At 39.5% G+C, this 17500-nt stretch overlaps 1 long non-coding RNA gene and 1 pseudogene across 2 annotated transcripts in view; both read right to left on the bottom strand.

Moving 5' to 3' along the window:
• Positions 1-16347, bottom strand: part of LOC144379412 (uncharacterized) — a 61431-nt gene extending 45084 nt beyond the window's left edge. Inside the window, exons 1-6 of one of the 2 annotated variants that reach the window (XR_013442321.1) lie at positions 16054-16347; positions 13377-13447; positions 12588-12710; positions 9993-10115; positions 8971-9069; positions 8807-8883 (exon numbers count right to left, since the gene is read on the bottom strand). This is a non-coding gene — a long non-coding RNA (uncharacterized LOC144379412). The remainder of the gene's footprint in view (positions 1-8806; positions 8884-8970; positions 9070-9992; positions 10116-12587; positions 12711-13376; positions 13448-16053) is intronic. The other variant, XR_013442333.1, reaches the window with a different exon arrangement.
• LOC118535996 (U2 spliceosomal RNA) lies at positions 2353-2469 on the bottom strand (annotated as a pseudogene).
• Positions 16348-17500: the final 1153 nt, after the last annotated feature.

Here is a 17500-nt window from a genome sequence, read left to right as displayed (position 1 = left end):
GTAATACCATCTACTTTTTTCTACCTTAATAATTTTTGTAAAATTTAGTGAGAAAACTGCACAAAATGGTGAGAACCTTGAAATAAAGATATACAATAAGCACATTCATCATAAATACTTTTTACTGCTGTTAGTTTTGATGATGTCAGTTCTTGGACTTTCTGATTAATTTTAATACAAATAAAAGCTAGAAGATAGGGCTTTGGAGAGAGGTCGTGACCTAGACTCATTGTCACGGCATCCTTTGAGACTCCTGGATGCAGCTGGATGGCCCAGACTCAGGAATGACACAGCCACAGGAGGGAAGTGGGGACAGCATACAAGGCTACTTCCTCTTGTTAGGGCTGCCCTCTCAACAGCTGTAAGGAAGGGTGGAAATTCCTTATGAGTCAAAGTGTGACTTCAAAGTGAGGGATAAAATTTGAGAGATGTGATCATATTGATTAGGATGTTGACCAAAGGAAGTCACTTCATTTAGGAGAGTGTTCAGGGAAAATCAGGTATTAAGTCAGATTAGGAGGTGAAGAGGATTTAGACACCACTGAGACTTTTGGACTAATATTACTTTCATGAGAATAACTTCTGGTTTCAGTTCATCTTATGAATATATACCCATTAATATTTATGTTTCTGCCTCCTTGCCTCCCACATTCTGATCTCTCTTCCTAGAATAACCCTCTTGCCTTTGATCCCTGGAACCCTATACTCCACCTCAATACTGCTCTTCCTTCACACCTCACCTCCTTTTCCCTTTCTGAATGTAAGTGTCCCTTCCACAGCAGTCTGTGCAAGGAGTATCATCAGAGTAACTATCTTACCACATTATAATGTTTGGTTAATTTTTCTGCCTCCAACAATAAATTATCATCAACTTGAGGGAGAAAACTCCCATGTAATTCCCTGGGAGGCCCTTCTTCAGAAATATAGAACGAAAGTTGACAGGAACAGGATTCAGTAAATCCTTAATGGATGGCAAAGGTGAGCTGAAACTCAGCAGGGTATACAACAGAGTGAACTCAAACAGTCCTACCAGCTTTCTGGAATACTACTAGCTCAGCAGCTCTCAACTTTGGCTGTGCTTTGATATCACTTGGGAGCTTTAAATTATCCTTTTTTTTTTTTTTTTTTTTTTTAAAGATTTTATTTATTTATTTGAGAGAGAGAACACATGAGAGGGGATAGGGTCAGAGGACGAAGCAGACTCCCCTGCCGAGCAGGGAGCCCAATGCGGGACTCGATCCAGGGACTCCAGGATCATGACCTGAGCCGAAGGCAGTCGCTCAACCAACTGAGCCACCCAGGCGCCCTAAATTATCCTTGATGTCTGGGTCGCAGCCCTAGAAATTCTGATTTAATTGGACTGGGGTAGAGCTGGGCCATTAGGGTTTTTTAACGCTCTCAAGTGATAACTGTGATGATGAGAACTTAAGGATGAGGACCACTGCACAGTAAGATGCTGCTAAGGGGGAATCACTTCTGGAGGTCACCATTGGCACTGGGAGTTACAAATGGACTATCGGTTTAAGGACACCTTATTTTTCATAATTCTTTCGAGGAATAAGTTACTCTCCCATCTGAACTGATTTGGCAACTCTTTATTATCCTCATGATAAAATCAAACGTCTTGGCCAGCCAACATATTACTCCAGCCTTTCATTAGATGATCCCATCTTTTTCTTCTTCCTTCTTAATATCATGTGTGCAAAGTCATGCAGCACCATCATATAAAACTGCTTGCTATTGCTTGAGTGTGCCATATGAAACCCTTCTGTATCTTCCAAGGAATGTCTGTCTTCTTATTCCTACAGGTAATTCACACTTATACTTCAAGACCCAACTCAGGCTGGTCCTTCTCTGGATGCCTTTCCTAGTCCCATTGGTTTTATAAGAGGCTCCTAGTCCATAATGCGCACAGCTTGGTTCACCATTCAATTGTAGCAGTGAACACTTTGGCTGAAACTAGCTGTCTGTCTGTGACTTACATTGAATTGTCTTAGATTCCCAAGGGCAGCAAGCGTGCCTTTGTTTCTGGACCCATTTTTCCCAATACCCAGCGCAGTGTTTGACATATGGATGGTACTAACTGAGGAGCTATTGAATAAATGGATGGAAGGATACATACAGAGATGGACAAATAGAGAGATGATTATATAAATTAACTCCATCTATTTAACATCTAGGGGGACTCTTGAGGTACTCATCACTAAGAAAAGAGAATAATAACTTCCCATAATATTTATTTCATATTCATCTCCAGAAGTTGGAGACCCAGTAGCCTGAAACCAATGCAGGCATTAGAGACGCCAGGCTAGGGCAGGTGGCCCCAGGAAGAAGGGTTATAATCATGATTTCCTTGGTTATGTTAGAATTTTCTAGATAAAGAAATAGAAACAAAACATTCTAGTCATGTTATGTTTCAAAAATGCTAACTTTCTACACTTGATCTTAGCCAAAAGGCCTAGAAGCAATTAAAAATGCGAACTTTCTAGATGATTGCTTAGCCCTGAGCCACATCACTTTCCATTTTTCTTCCCACTGGCCTTGGGTTTTTCTTCATAGAATCATAATCAGTATAAAAGCATTTGCTCCTCCTCTCCCAATTTGGGGTCCAGCTGAAAATTAATTATGGGTTCATAGTTTGTTAGAGCCAAAAAGAATTTTAGGGATCATCTCATCCAATGCCTCCATTTTGCAGACCTAGAAGCACTTGGGAAAAGTTTGTGGAATGGATTGTCTTTGCCAGTTACCCTTATAACTAGATAGTTCTAAGCCTCATCAGCACAGGAGGACCAATGAGGGAACAGCAATCTTAACACCTAAATTATCTAGGAACACAAGTTCCCTTGTAAGGTCTTCTCTATTTCCAAAAAGTCCGGTGGGGAGCTCATGTATGCTCAGAAACAAGTCTTTGTCCCTGACCCCTTCCTCAATGCCTCACAGGTCCCTGCTCTGGGCCTCTCTCTAAGAAGAGTCCCTCCTGTGTACTTCCATTTTCTGTGGGAAAGCTCCAATGTTGCTGCACAAGAGTCTTCTCTGGGTGGGTGGGTGGGTGGGTAGAGGATTGAGGGAATGAGGGAAAGGGATGGGGGCGGGGAGGTGTTGAAAAACATAAGAATATACTCTCCATCAGCTTCTGAGCCATACTTTGTTATAGGTGGGCTGGAACACTAAGTTGGTGCCCTAGAATTTGGCTCTAAAATCACATCTGGGGACAACTGGTGGTTAAGCATCTGCCTTCAGCTCAGGTCATGATCCCAAGGTCCTGGATCGAGTCCCGCATCAGGCTTCTTGTTCAGTGGGGAGCTTGCTTCTCCCTCTGCCTGCCACTCCCCCTGCTTGTGCTCTCTCTCTCTCTCTGACAAATAAATAAATTAAAAAAAAAAAAAGAAACAAAGAAAGAAATGTCAAATACCTTTTAAAAAAATAAAAATAAAAATAAAATCACATCTGGATTCCAAACTTGTCCCTGCTGCTTACTATGTTTTTGTCTTTCAGCAAGATATGAAAAATTTCTGAACCTGAATTTCTTTTTTTTTAAAGATTTTATTTATTTATTTGACACAGAGAAAGAGAGAGAGATCATAAGTGGGGGGGGGGCAGAGGGAGAGGGAGAAGCAGGCTCCCCGCTGAGTAGGGAGCCCGATGCGGGGCTCGATCCCAGGACCCCGGGATCATGACCTGAGCCGAAGGCAGATGCTTCACCGACTGAGCCACCCAGGCACCTTCTATTTTTATCTTCTTTAATATGGTGGCGATAATAATAATTTCTTCCTCATAAGATTATTTGAGTATTAAATGGAATACTTTATCTATATATTAATCTATCAGGTGCTCAGTATAGTGCCAGAAGTTGGTAAGCACTGAGCAAATGGTAGAGATGTTATTATTTTTATCTTCATCATTCTTATCACTACCACCGTAGTTTTTCACTGAAATAGCTTCTTCTGCTTCTGCTCCTCACCCCTCTTTCTAAATCTTTTTTTTTTTTTAAGTAGGCTCCATGCCCAATGTGGAGCTTGAACTCACAACCCCGAGTTCAAGAGTCACATGCTCTACTGACTGAGGTAACCAGGCGCCCCTCTAATCTCTTTCTATTGGGCCTTAATGGCAGTTGCTGGGGCCAGCTGGGGGGACACGAAGGCTCTCTAGCCTCTTCATTCCCCCTTCACCCTCTTCTTGGCACCTGTACACAAAACTCCTTGTTTTCTCATTTTCCCCACGCCAGACAGTGTGGTTACCAATCTGTCCAAACAGTTCCTCACAAAACCAAATTTTAATCCTATTAGAGCATCAACTAGGACATCTCAGTTGTTTCACTAGCAAAGCCAATCTGTACTTCTGAAATAATGGAAGTTGCAGTTGCCAGTTTTCACTAGAGGGAAAAAAAAGTACACGTTTTGGTGCCAGATTTTCCCCAGAGCAGCACTCTCCTCTAGAGTCATAAAGCTCCAGCTAGACACATGGCTGCCTGGAGATAATATTTCACACATTCAACCATGCAGATGAGAACAACATCCTGGAAGCGAGCAGAGCAAGAAGATGGAAAGAACCCGAGGCCTTGAGTAACTCCCTGCCAATCCACCCAGTAACCCTGAGATGTCTGGACTGTTTGAGCCACTGTATTGAGACATTTCTGCTCTCCTTATAGTCTGACATACCGAGTAGGATAGTTTCTAAACATTGCATAAAGAAATGATGTTCAGACATTAATGCAAACCCCAAATACAACGTTTCATTAAAATATTAATATTGGTTATAGGCTCACAAAGGTGTTGGGGAAACAAACATCTTCCCATTCCCAATATAGGAGCTTAAAAGTTGGTATTGCCAAAGATTTCAAGATCTCCTACCCAGCCAAGCATTAAACATGTGTGGTCACCTTCTTATTATTAATTGAAGTACAAAAAAACGATGTCAAGGCAGGGAAATTATGTTCTTTATATAAACAACTTACGTGAACAATCATTCAAGTTACTTTTTAATTGCAAATAGGTACAGTTTAATTCACCCTTAAGCAAATTAGGGGTCCTTTGATTATCAGACAAGTAAGCTCTATACGAAAAGCATTAGGGAGATTGCCCAAGAGATTTTGGTCTCATAGTCCCAAGCACAGGGAAGAGAATTTATGTAATCAGCTCTGGGGCAAGACTGGGCAGCCCTAGCTTAGTTCAAACATCTAAACCAGTTGTGGGATTAGCCTAGACCAGTAGCCCAGACTGACAGCTTTGGTTTTTAATATTTTCATATTATATATTTTTACATTATAGACATTTAATTGTATATATTTGACTTGATTATATATAATTTATAAATCAGAGTCCATGGATTATTCTCATAATAACTGGCTCATCCAGAGAATGAGTTTTAGAACTCAAATACATCCATATGAGCAGCCACAGACTCTCAAAACCCTGTTCTCTCATGCTAATCATGCTGGACTAAAGATCGACCCTCAAGACCGAGGACACCAGACTCCATGTAACCAAAGATTCCATGCTAACAGAGAGTAGGTTAAAAATAGACACAGGTAGCTCCTTTCTATAAGCTTCTAGGCCTCCAAAGGGCAAAAGTCCTGATTTGATGCCAAATTATGTATTTTCCTTATCAGAAAGAACTACTAAGTCAAAGGACTTGCCCAGGAGTACATGGTCAGCATGGAGCAGAAGAGGACTGTCCTCATATCACCCAAATAATGATTTAAGCCTATCTTCTCACTCATGATGAGATCAAGATGTTATGAGATAAGCTGTCTTAGAATAACTTACTATCTACCAATACTGTAAATAAGGCCTTCCCATGCATTACTTTTGTTTTCATGTCTTCTAAGTTTAAAAACTTCTGTCAAATTTTCTTGACCATGTCCTGTGTTTGATAATGTTGTGAGGTATATCTGATTTCCTTTTCACATTTGTACCAAATGACTTTCTTTTCTCACCATGACATTGTTCTATCCTCTATTTAAGATGTCAGCTTTGTGACAGGCGGTATTTGATATTGTGGCTAATCTAACATCCACTGAATCAAGGGGAATAACACATTACTAACAGTTGTTACACATTTATAATGTGTCAGGCACCTTCTAGGCATGTTATGTTTATTAACTCCTAATGTACACAATACATTAATTATCGTAACAACCTTGAAGAATGGATAGTTTTATTACTCCCATTTTAGAAATAAGAAAACTTAAGCTAAACAATTCAGCCAGCAGCATACCACTAAAAAGTATCGGGGACAAAATCCAAAACCAGATGATCGAGCACTGTGATACAAAAACTACCGGTGGGGGCGCCTGGGTGGCTCAGTCGTTAAGCGTCTGCCTTCACCTCAGGTCATGATCCCAGGGTCCTGGGATCGAGTCCCGCAATGGGCTCCCTGCTCAGCGGGAAGCCTGCTTCTCCCTCTCCCACTCCCCCTGCTTGTGTTCTCTCTCTCACTGTCTCTCTCTCTCTGTCAGGTTAAAAAAAAAAAAATCTTTAAAAAAAACAAAAAACAAAAACTACCAGTGGTGTTATTCCCATTTAATGAAGACTATTTGGACAGAAGTAATAAAAGTATGTGAATTGTAAAGTTACAGAACTATAGAATCTGGGGCCAAAGGAAGCTCAAATGTCCTCTAGTTCTTCTTGCCTAAAATATCAATCCAAGAAATTAACTTGTCCATCAAAAGCCGACAACCAGGAGAAAAGAGACCTGAATATATCAGAGAAAATAGTCAAAAAGGTAAGCAGAAGACTGAACACAACCACTTCTAAAAGAAGAAAAAGTTAAAGCATTCATGAAGAAAAGGCAGTCTTCTAAAGTAGAAATCCAGCTTGGCCAGATAATAGACTCACTAACATATAAACCATTGGACGATGTTGTAGGTGGTCAGAAGGGAATAATAAGGTTAGAGGAACACAAGCCCAGAGAGGGTTTTTGTTTGGTTCTTTGGCAACACTCGACTCTAGGAAATGATGGGGAAATTCTAATTTCTGAGAATGCTTTTCACAAGAAAGACAGAGATTAGCGTTTCCAATGAAGAAGAGATGCTGCAATAGAAGAAAACAAAGTTCAATAAAGCACTCAGGCCAGATGGCATTTATCTGAGTGTTCTGAAGCAAATAAGGTGTGAAACAGCAGAGATGGATGAGGACAGATACTATGTTCCTAAAAATAGCAACTGTTGTTGAAGATTGTCCAGTTTCTAACATAGCAGCCATTTTTTTAAAAAAGGGAAACCAAAAGAAATATCAGGAATTCAGACAAGTGAACTTTGTCTTGGTGCTAGGATTAAATGTTTGGGGGAAAAAAATATATGAGGACAGTACCAAATGGCATCTGGGGATTGGGATCTCCCCTTGTCTCCGCAGTAACAGGAATTTTCGCTTTCTGACCTTAAAATTGATAATGATGACTCTGGAACAACATCATGCACATGGCTTTTCAAAAGATTTGAGATGAAGAAATAGATTTTTTTTTTTTTTTTTTGGTATCTAAAACTAGCTAAAGAAACTAGAATCGTTTATAGTGTATGCTTAGGTCAAAGAACAGAGATTGGCTACAATGTGCCTGGAAACTGGTGTTGGGATGAAATGAGATTTCAGATGCATTTTTAAAATAATTATGAGGTCTGTGTGAGCCCAGGCAACTGACTCCCATGTGACTGACGCTGTGTGCGGCAGCATCTACCAGGGCAAGCAGTAAAAAAAGAAATGGTAATCACATGATCATATGATCATCATCACTAACATTTACTGAGTGTTTATTACATGGCAAGCACACAGCTTAGCGTCTGACATCCATGATGTCAATTATTCTTAGTCTGTGAGTCCTGGGATAACCTATTCAGAAGCATCTGGTATTTCAGAAAGAAAAATGTCCTAAGGGGTAGGATGGTCTCAGCTGCAGTCAAAGTTCAGATGAGTTCCAAACAAAGCTCATCTAAAATATTCTGAATAAAACAGCGGTCTCCATTTAAAACTGAATGAGGCCAAGAGGGTTGTAAAGGAAGTCAAGGATAGACTCTGTTCTTGGCCCCTTGGTCTATGGGCCAGTAGCTCTTATCTTCTAAACCTCCAGATAGTCAGGCTGACTTGGGTTCCAGATTCCATCTGAATGACCAGCCCTGAGACTAGTGAGTTCTTACTGGGTTTTTTTGTTTGTATGTGTGTGTTTTTTTTTAATTTCCTGGTCCTTAAACCCATTTCCTTACCTAACTTCTGTCCCTTGCTATTTATAACTGTTTTGTGTTTGTTTCCTGATTCCGCTGGCTCAATCTCTTTTCCCATGGCTTTCATCTGTGTTGCCTGCCTGGGATTTTAGACCCATGTGGGTCTAAAGCCTTCCCTCAAGCTTTGTCTGAAATTCTCCTAGGCTTTGGTCTGCAACCTCCTGCCACCCAACCCAGTGCTAACAGACAGAATGATCTGGAGCCCATAAAGATTAGAACTATTCTATTAGTCAGTGACCCTTCCCAATTAAAATACTTCATTCAGGGTTCTCCACACAGTGCTTCAAGTACTTTCTGTTCAATAAAGGCTTGCTGACTGAATTTACAGTGCATGCAGTAACATGAACTGCCGACCAGAGTCCAAATTACAACACATGACCTCTATGGCAAGAAAGAGTAAAAAAAATAAAACAACCTTGGACAGATGCCAGGTGACACTGGACCCATGAAAGAAAAATGCACTAAACAGAAATAGTAGTGCACACACCACAGCCTTGCTCTCTGATCCTTTGTAAACTATGAGTGGTCTCCTTCACAAAATTAAAAGCCAATTGAGAACGGGGTACAGTGAAGTGTCAAGTGCAAGGTGCCTACCTTCCCCATCACTCCTCCTGCCACCAGGAACTTGCAGGAATTGAGCTCTCATGTTAGCCTTCCTCCCTGGCAAGACACTGACAATAGCCTTGAGTACTACAAAGCCACACTGGGGAAAGTAGGAAACGTTGCCATATCCACATCACACCTGGACAGATACTTACCTGAAAAAGAAGTGTTCTACATTTTGCATCTTATGTATAAATTATTCTATCCAGGGTGTCTTTTTCATCACCCAAGTCTGGTTCCTTCCCAGTATAAATCTGTCAAACAGAAAATATCCATCAGAGCCTGGTTCTTCTAAGACTCAAACTATGAATTCATACTGGTTTCCGGGTTTCATAAAAGACTCTTTTAATTTCACTTCTTACCTGCTAATCTACCAGATTCAATTAATCTTCCATTTTTTTTTATTCAATACAATTATTTTTCCTCGTTCCAAATCTTACTTATTATTTAGTTACATTTGTAATAACTCAGAATTTAATGCTCTCCCTACAATCTCTATTCTTTATTTTAAGCTCTCCCTGAACCCCAAAACTCAGTTTTGATCAATTAAACAATTGCTATCCATGAATCCCAAAGTTCAGTTTTAATCAATTAATAAATAAACACATATCCATTTACAGGAAAATCATAGACAAAGATGTTTTATAGAAGAATCTATATATGTACAGTAGGCTTGGGGCTAAATATTTTATACCCATCAAAAAGTAGACTTCTTGGGACGCCTGGGTGGCTCAGTCGGTTAAGCGGCTGCCTTCGGCTCAGGTCATGATCCCAGTGCCCTGGGATCGAGTCCCGCATCAGGCTCCTTGCTCAGCAGGGAGCCTGCTTCTCCCTCTGCCTGCAGCTCCCCCTGCTTGTACCCTTGCTCACTCTCTCTCGCCCACGCTCTAACAAATAAATAAATAAAATCTTAAAAAAAAAAAAAAGTAGACTTCTCATATCATTTATTATGATCGAAGACAGAAAAGGGCCTATTATTATGTATAAGCTGGTGTTAACTACAGCAGACACACATGGAGTTATCTGTCCAGCCCCCTCATTTGGGAAATGCCCGTTTTCCTCACCCCATTCATGAGGTTATCATAGATGTTGTTCTAGGGCAACAGTTTATTGGCTCAGGAGTAGACACTAAACTCAAAATGATAGACTTTATCATAGACTTTATCATAATCCTTACCCCAGACCTCATATTCTTAGCCAAAGCTTTCAAGTTTCAGTCAGGCACCTGACACAAATGGGAAAAATTGGAATCCATCCCTCAGAATATTTTATCCAGAAATGACAGTCATTCTTTGGGTGCCTGAAGTATGATGTGTAAAGATAGGAGACCAACGATCAGTAACCATATTTCCAGTCATGTGGAACAAAATAGGGGAGGAAATAAGAAAGAGAAAAAAAATAAAGCTCATACACCAGAAAGTCAAAGAAGCAAGAGCTACACAAAGTCCTAATGGTGCTCAGGTCTCCATTTCCAGTTCTGCCTCAAATCCAGCTGGATTTCTATCCTTGAGTCTTCTAAATTCTCTACTTTGCTCAAATTAGTTTTAGTTGGATTCTATCACATGTAAGCCAAAGGGTCCTGATGAATAAAATTCCCACCATCTGAACTTACCATATGGGATGCTGAGCCTCAAAGAGATTAGTGGACTTGTCAGGAACAAGTAGAAAGTAACTCATGAAAGAAAAATTCAAACCATGCTTATTCCTTTCTTATCAATGAGTCTGACTAATCTTCTATTTCTATGATATTGCCTGCAGTGATAGGAAACTTTAAACCCATCATTCCCATTAGGCTTTACACTGGGAACAACAATGAATCTTAAATAATTCTAAAACATGGAATCCTGGGTGGAATAAGGTGAAACATAATTATATTGAGTCCTCATTTTAAAAGATAAGTGAGACATATTTCTCCTACAACTCTTTGAAATGGAATGAACTCACCGTGAAACCCAAAAGTCAGTCAGTTACGTAAGCAAGCACAACATGATTTGTATTATCACAAGACAACTAGTGTTATTCTTTCATATGCTCAAAGCCATCATAGAGACACGGAGGAATTCTGCCAATCCAAGTTTCCATTTCTCAACTAAATATACTCTGTTTAAAAGAAACATAAATCCAGTAAATAAACAAATATATAAATTTTGAAAGGGTCTAATTCATCTGTTCCATTTTTAGCACCTATAAAAGGAGGACCAAAGAACCAAGTAGCTAGCACAATGGCCACAGATAAGTAAGGTTTACAAATACATTTCAGGTAGTGCAAAATAACTAAGGTTCCTAAGAAGGGACTGACAATACCTGGAGCTTCTTCATGTCTAGAGTGGTATAGCCTTGTGTTTAGGAGCTTGAGTTTTAGAGCCAGACTACTAGGTTTCCAATCTCTAATCTGCCATGTAATTTCTATGTGACCTTGGGCAAATCACTATCATCTTGGTGCCTCAGTTTCTTGATTTATAACACAGGAATAAAACAGGGTTCCCAAATTGGCAGTGGAGAATAACAAATGAGTTAGTAGATTTAACAGACTGGGAACAAAACCTGGCAGATAATAAGCACTCAATAGATGTTAGCTGTTACTATTAAGAGGTCATGAATCACTTGTTTGTGTAGCATCAAATAAAGCATGTGTGCGCACACACACACACACCTACCTGATAGTTATTTAAATAAGAAATAAAACATAAATCAACAGAGTACATTTTAATTAAATCAGCTAATGACATAGAGTTTACTTCACAAATTATTTCTAACATGGTTCCTCATGAAACAGTAGGACTTCATTAGATGTAGATGTCTAAAGCGAACATTAAAAACATATAATGTATAACCACACAGTTTGCTTAACAGCTCCTTTGAAAATTATTGGTATTTGAAGTAATTTTTAGTTTAAGGGAACTATTTGAATGATTTTCTGAAGGAAATCAATAACCCTGTCTGTTCAGTCCCTTGAGATCACTGGGTCATAGCAACTACCAGTGTTCAGACATTTGGGAACTGTGCAAAAAAAGGCAACAGGTTTGAAGTATCCTCAAATATGAGAAGGGCATGTAGAAACAATTCATCACAAATAAGTCGTTAAAATTAAAAGTGTATTATTAAATAATTTCTTGATTAGGAACAAATGCCTCATTAATCTGGAACATATTGACTTAAGAACACAAGTAAAGTCAAAGAGAATAATGACTGACATGACATGGAATGCAACATGCTGTGTGTTCCCATCTCAAAAGCTTTGGAAGAACAGACTCCACAAACGGTCAGTAGATACAGTGAATTGAACAGAAAACTTAGCATCACCCAATGATGCAAAGGTAAATTTTTAAAAATCTAGATAACAGAAAACATTGTGTACCAGCAGCCATGAAACTTTTTCCATCTATAGATTCTGAGTACATTTCATTTATTTCAGAATGAAAATAGACCTACATCCAAGATCAAAAAAATAAAATAAAATAAAATAAAAGCATACATAAAAGAAATAAGGTACCTAATTTTAAAGAAACTTAGTATCCTTCCCCCCAACCCCATCCCCATCTCCCAAGTTTTAGTTAAGTGTGTGAATATATATTAAAAACCAGCACAGATAGCTTTGAAGAAAATTCTAACAACATAATTGGATATAGATTTTCTTTGGACCATATGAAAGCTGCATTTCCTAAAGGAACACATAGTACTTGGTAAATAAAATATTAGATGTTCATCAATGTGAACTGTGCATAAAAAATCACGGACATACTTTAAAAAAAAAAAAAAAGATCAGGGGCACCTGGGTGGTTCAGTCGGTTAAGCATCTGCCTTCAGCTCAGGTCATGATCTCCGAGTCCCACATCAGGCTCCCTGCCGGTGGGGAGTCTGCTTCTCTGCCCCTCCCCTGGCTGGTGCTTTCTCTCTCAAATAAATAAATAAATAAATAAATAAATAAATAAATAAATAATAAATAAATAAAATCTTAAAAAAAAAGATCAGATGTTAAACATCCATGTGAGGATGACTATGCAATTTTTTAAAAACTGAGTCTTGTTTTGGACTAGCCATTAAAATATGTCATATGTTCTTCTGAAAAGCTTCAGAATTTCACCTTCTAGAAGATGAGTTCCATGAGGAAAAGAACTTTTTTCTGTCTCAGTCACTACTATATCCCCAGAACAGTGCTTAAGACAAAATAGATGCTCAATATGTATTTGATGAATAAACAACTTCAGCCATGGATGAAACCATAACTTGGATAATACTTGTGATTTGTAAATTTAACAGTTGGCCTCAGGACTTTACCCTCTGTAGTTGGCCCCCTCCCCATGCCATTCCATACCTCCTTTATACCCAGCCTAATGTCCACAGAGATGTCTCCTCATGATGAAGAGAAAGAAAATATCCATGAAGGACTGTAGTGGCTTTAGATAAATATTATGTGCAAAAAAACTTCCCAAATGCCATTTTCTATAGAATGGTACAAAAAATTATGATAATTTTTCTGAGATCAGAATAAATTCTTCCAAAGTCAAACAAAATTTGACATAATTTTTAAAGTCAAATTCAAGATAGAATACTATATTACCTTTACTAAAATAGTATTCTTCATTGCAGACTTCAAAACAGGGAAAGACAAAATTTTTCTAGAAAATTTTTCTAGAAAGGGAAGAGAAAAAAGAGAAAGTAGAGAGAGTTACTACTCTAAGGAACTGTAATGCGACTTTCTTTTCAGCAATATTTAAACCCTATTTTTCCGAAGGTTTTAATCTTGAAAGCAAGAGGGCAAAGAAGAAGATAGATAAAGAGCCAGTACAGTTTTCCTATTTATTAGATATACACTCAGCTTGTGTTAGAATACAAATTATGATAGCCCATGCCCATGAGAGATGAACAGTCCAGTTACAGGTGTAAGACTAGCAATCAGGAGTCAGAGGTATACTGCCTTATGTCTCTTAAGTACTAAATGGTGTAGAACCAATTCTAAATGGCCTAGAGATGAGAGGCAATTCACACGTAACACAATGTCCAGCACATATTAGACATGTAATAAATACTTGATAGGTAACTGAAAGCTGGAATGAATGGATGCATGGATGAATGGATGGATGGATGGATGGATGAATGAAAGGATGAATGAATGCTTTTAGAAGTTAATCCTGTTTAGGATCCTGGAGGATGATGTCCAGCATTTGGTTGGTGTCTCCCACAAATTTTCCAATTTTCATTTCCATCTTCTATCTACCTTTCCATCTTCACACACATGATAGAAGTTGTGTCAACCTTGTGTAGAAAGATGGAAAGGTAGAAAACACAGTTGTCCTCTTAATAATATTGGGTGGTCTTGGAGGCTCAAATTGCCATTTTTCACCTGGCCTGGCCAGTCAGATTCTCCTTAGGAATTAATTCTAGGACACTCAGAGGGTTGTGACCAATTGACCGATTAACTGTTTGCATTTGAGCCTGGGGCCATGCAAGATCAAAGCCTGCGCAGCGATCTGAGGCTCTGTTTTAAAAAAAAAAAAAAAAAAAAAAGCAGAAGAAGCCAGTTGGGATAAAGAGAGAACTTGAATAGAAGCAGATTAAGAAGCAACGTTCAGAAAAATATGGTCCTTGAAAGAGAGGCAACCTGAGAGAGAAAGAATCTGTTTGGAGAGAAGGGGCTGATTAATCAGTCCTGTTGCTTCAGGGTTCAGTTTTATCTGGATTCCAGGGAGACCTCTTTCTCTCACTTAAATGAAATGAATTTGGGCTAGTTTCTACTTCTTATGAGTAAAAAAGCCCAATTCAAACGCTTACCTTTCAGTAATTTTATTCCTTTACCCACTGTAATTTGTTAATATTGTTTCTACCTAGTATTACATGATATAAACATTGGCTTGGAAGTTAGTTCTTAAAGCCATTTTAATTATTTGGTTATGCTAAGATAGCTTATATTTTCATAGAATCTTACAGCCATTCTGAGAGAAAAGACTAAGGAATTGTTCCTGTGAGTTTCTATTCCACTCAAATTTTAAAAAGCAAATATTTTCAATTGTTATAAATCAAACTAAGTATGCAAAAATGCCATCTATAACTTTGAAGAGAATGTTTTGGGCTAGTCTTGGAAACATTTATTGGAACAAAATATTTCGTCAGTTTTATGGGACTTTTGTGTGAATTTAGCAAATTTAGCATTTATACAAGGTCCGAGCACCATTGGAAAAGTTCTAAAATGAATTAGTTATTTAGTTGTTCGTATCCATAATATAAGAAAAAGATGAAACAGAATTTTTCTCCACATAGACCAAACTTCCCAGTGATTTTTTTTTTTTAAGTGCTTTGCTAAAACAGCTTGGGGGTTCCCTGTTTAAAAGTTAAACTCCTGGTATGTGTTTGGCTGTTGTGTTTGGTTTTTTTGTTTTGTTTTGTTTTGCCCCTGGGTACAGTGTGTAATTTGTACATCTCCGTCATCTGAAAGATCTTGGTGATCTGAAACTATTTGCTGTGGAACAGCCAAACTTTCACCCCAAAGGTACTTGGAACTAGACCCAGCAGATACCCTGCTGCCAGGGGCTCACTGTTCTTCACTCCTGGAGGGCCTCCTTCTTCACTCCAGAGGGGCACCTGGGTGGCTCAGTTGGTTAAGCATCTGCTTTCAGCGCAGGTCATGATCCCAGGGTCCTGGGATCGAGTCCTACATTGGTCTCCCTGCTCGGCTGGGAGTCTGCTTCTCCCTCAGCCTCTGCCCCTCCCCATGCTCGTGCTCTCTCTTTCATTTGTTCTCTCTCTTTCTCAAATAAATAAAATATTTTTTAAAAAAAGAAGAAAAAGTATTGGATCTCGAAATTCAAATCTAACTGCAAACTGAGACTAATAGTTGTGACTCATGATTCTGGCTTCAAATCATAAGTCACAGGAAACAAAGAATGGAGATTTTAAAAAGTATGTTCTCTCGTCTTAAATATTTGCTTATTGACAGATTCCCAGGTTGTTCTCCCCCCACCCCAACGTAATAGTACCCGATATTCTCTTCCTCTTTCCTTATGAAAACTCAACATCCTCAGCCCTCAGTCTGCAGCTAAAATGAAGGCACATATCTGCACACTGAGTTACAGGCTTCTCTCTGCTGCCTACTTATAAGGAATCTTGGGCTCTAACGAGTTTTTCCTAGCACCCAAGAGATTCTGGCAGTTGCGTGTTTTGAGGGTTGAAAACCAGCTGGTTGTGCTGGTTCAGACTCTCCTGGCTTTTTGCCCTGGTCCATGGGGCAGCAGGGTGTTTACCTGTCTTAGGATCCTCGCAGAGACTGTGACCTTCTCCAGCCGGGTTCCTGGTGTCCCCAGCGCAGTGCAACACTGTGGCGCCATCCGGGCCCTGGCTTCCCTTCAGTCTACCCGGCTAGGCAGAAACGGGGAAAAGATTTCTAATTCCTGAATTCATGGGGCTCAAACCATTCCTTGCCACCCTGTCCAGGAATGAGATGCCCCATTGTCCTATGTATTTCCTTTGTTCTCAGCTTCCAAAGCCTTCCCGGGGCTTCAGACACAAAACTTCCTCCTCTCTCCTCTCTTCCTCCCTTCTCCAAATGCAAATCAGACCTACAAATATATGCCTGGGAGGACTGCTGAGTCCAAAAAGCTGTTCTCAGTTTCAGCTAAGAAAAGACCTCAATCTACATCTACATTTGCTCCTTTCAAACACCAGACGACAATAGTTAATAAAGATGAGATGCAGAGTCACCTTTATACTTTAGTCTTTTGGATTTGCAGTAGGATGAACATCATGGTTCTTCCTAGCTTGCCAACAAATGTGAATGGAAATGTGCTGAAGTAGCAGCAAAACTCGGTGCTGGCAAGGTCAAGTGACATGTGCTATTGTTCACAGGAAATAATGGCAAACAGAAAGATTTTCCATCGTGGCAAACAGATGGAATAGGCACAGATAGAAAGAAGAGAGAAAAACGGTAGAGTAAACACAAGTTGGGAGCTCCGCTGACTAAGTAATGGGTGTTAGACATGAAAAAGATGGCCTGAAGTGGTTTGTAACTGCATCAAGATATCACCTATCTCACCAGATAATTTTATGTCACCTGATACTGTGCATGGTTTATACAATACAAGGAGCTTGGAGGTGGAAAAAATTAGTTTCCAGTGGAAGGGCCTGAATTGATTCAGGTGTGCAACCAAATAGTGAGTTGACCCAGGAGGAGTGACCCAGCAGAGGACTTGAAAGGTGGGAGCTAGAACAGAGAAGAAGGGGACAGAGATGCCTGAAGGCAAAAAGGTCACAAGGGCCGGGCGCCTGGGTGGCTCAGTTGGTTAAGCGACTGCCTTCTGCTCAGGTCATGATCCTGGAGTCCCGGGATCGAGTCCCGCATCGGGCTCCCTGCTCGGCGGGGAGTCTGCTTCTCCCTCTGACCCTCCCCCTCTCATGTTCTCTCTCTCTCATTCTCTCTCTCTCAAATAAATAAATAAAATCTTTAAAAAAAAAAAAAAGGTCACAAGGGCCTAAAAGGAAGATTCTGTATTGAAAAACAACGACTTGCTTGCCAGAAAGAAAAACTTGACTTAGGACATAATATGTGTGCTCTGTAAATCCTCAATCATCTAGGCAAGAGGAAAGTTGTCTTGGAACTAGGTAATTAGAAAATAGTTAGATTATTACTTCCAAAATAGGGACAAATCTGTACTTTAAAGACAAAATCTTCTGTGCCCATTCTGTTTTTCATCC

The sequence above is a fragment of the Halichoerus grypus genome, chromosome 1, assembly GCF_964656455.1.
Source record: "Halichoerus grypus chromosome 1, mHalGry1.hap1.1, whole genome shotgun sequence".
NCBI classification, from domain to species: Eukaryota; Metazoa; Chordata; class Mammalia; order Carnivora; family Phocidae; genus Halichoerus; species Halichoerus grypus.
Note: the sequence above shows the minus strand (reverse complement) of the source record. Positions and strands in the feature narration are given on the sequence as shown.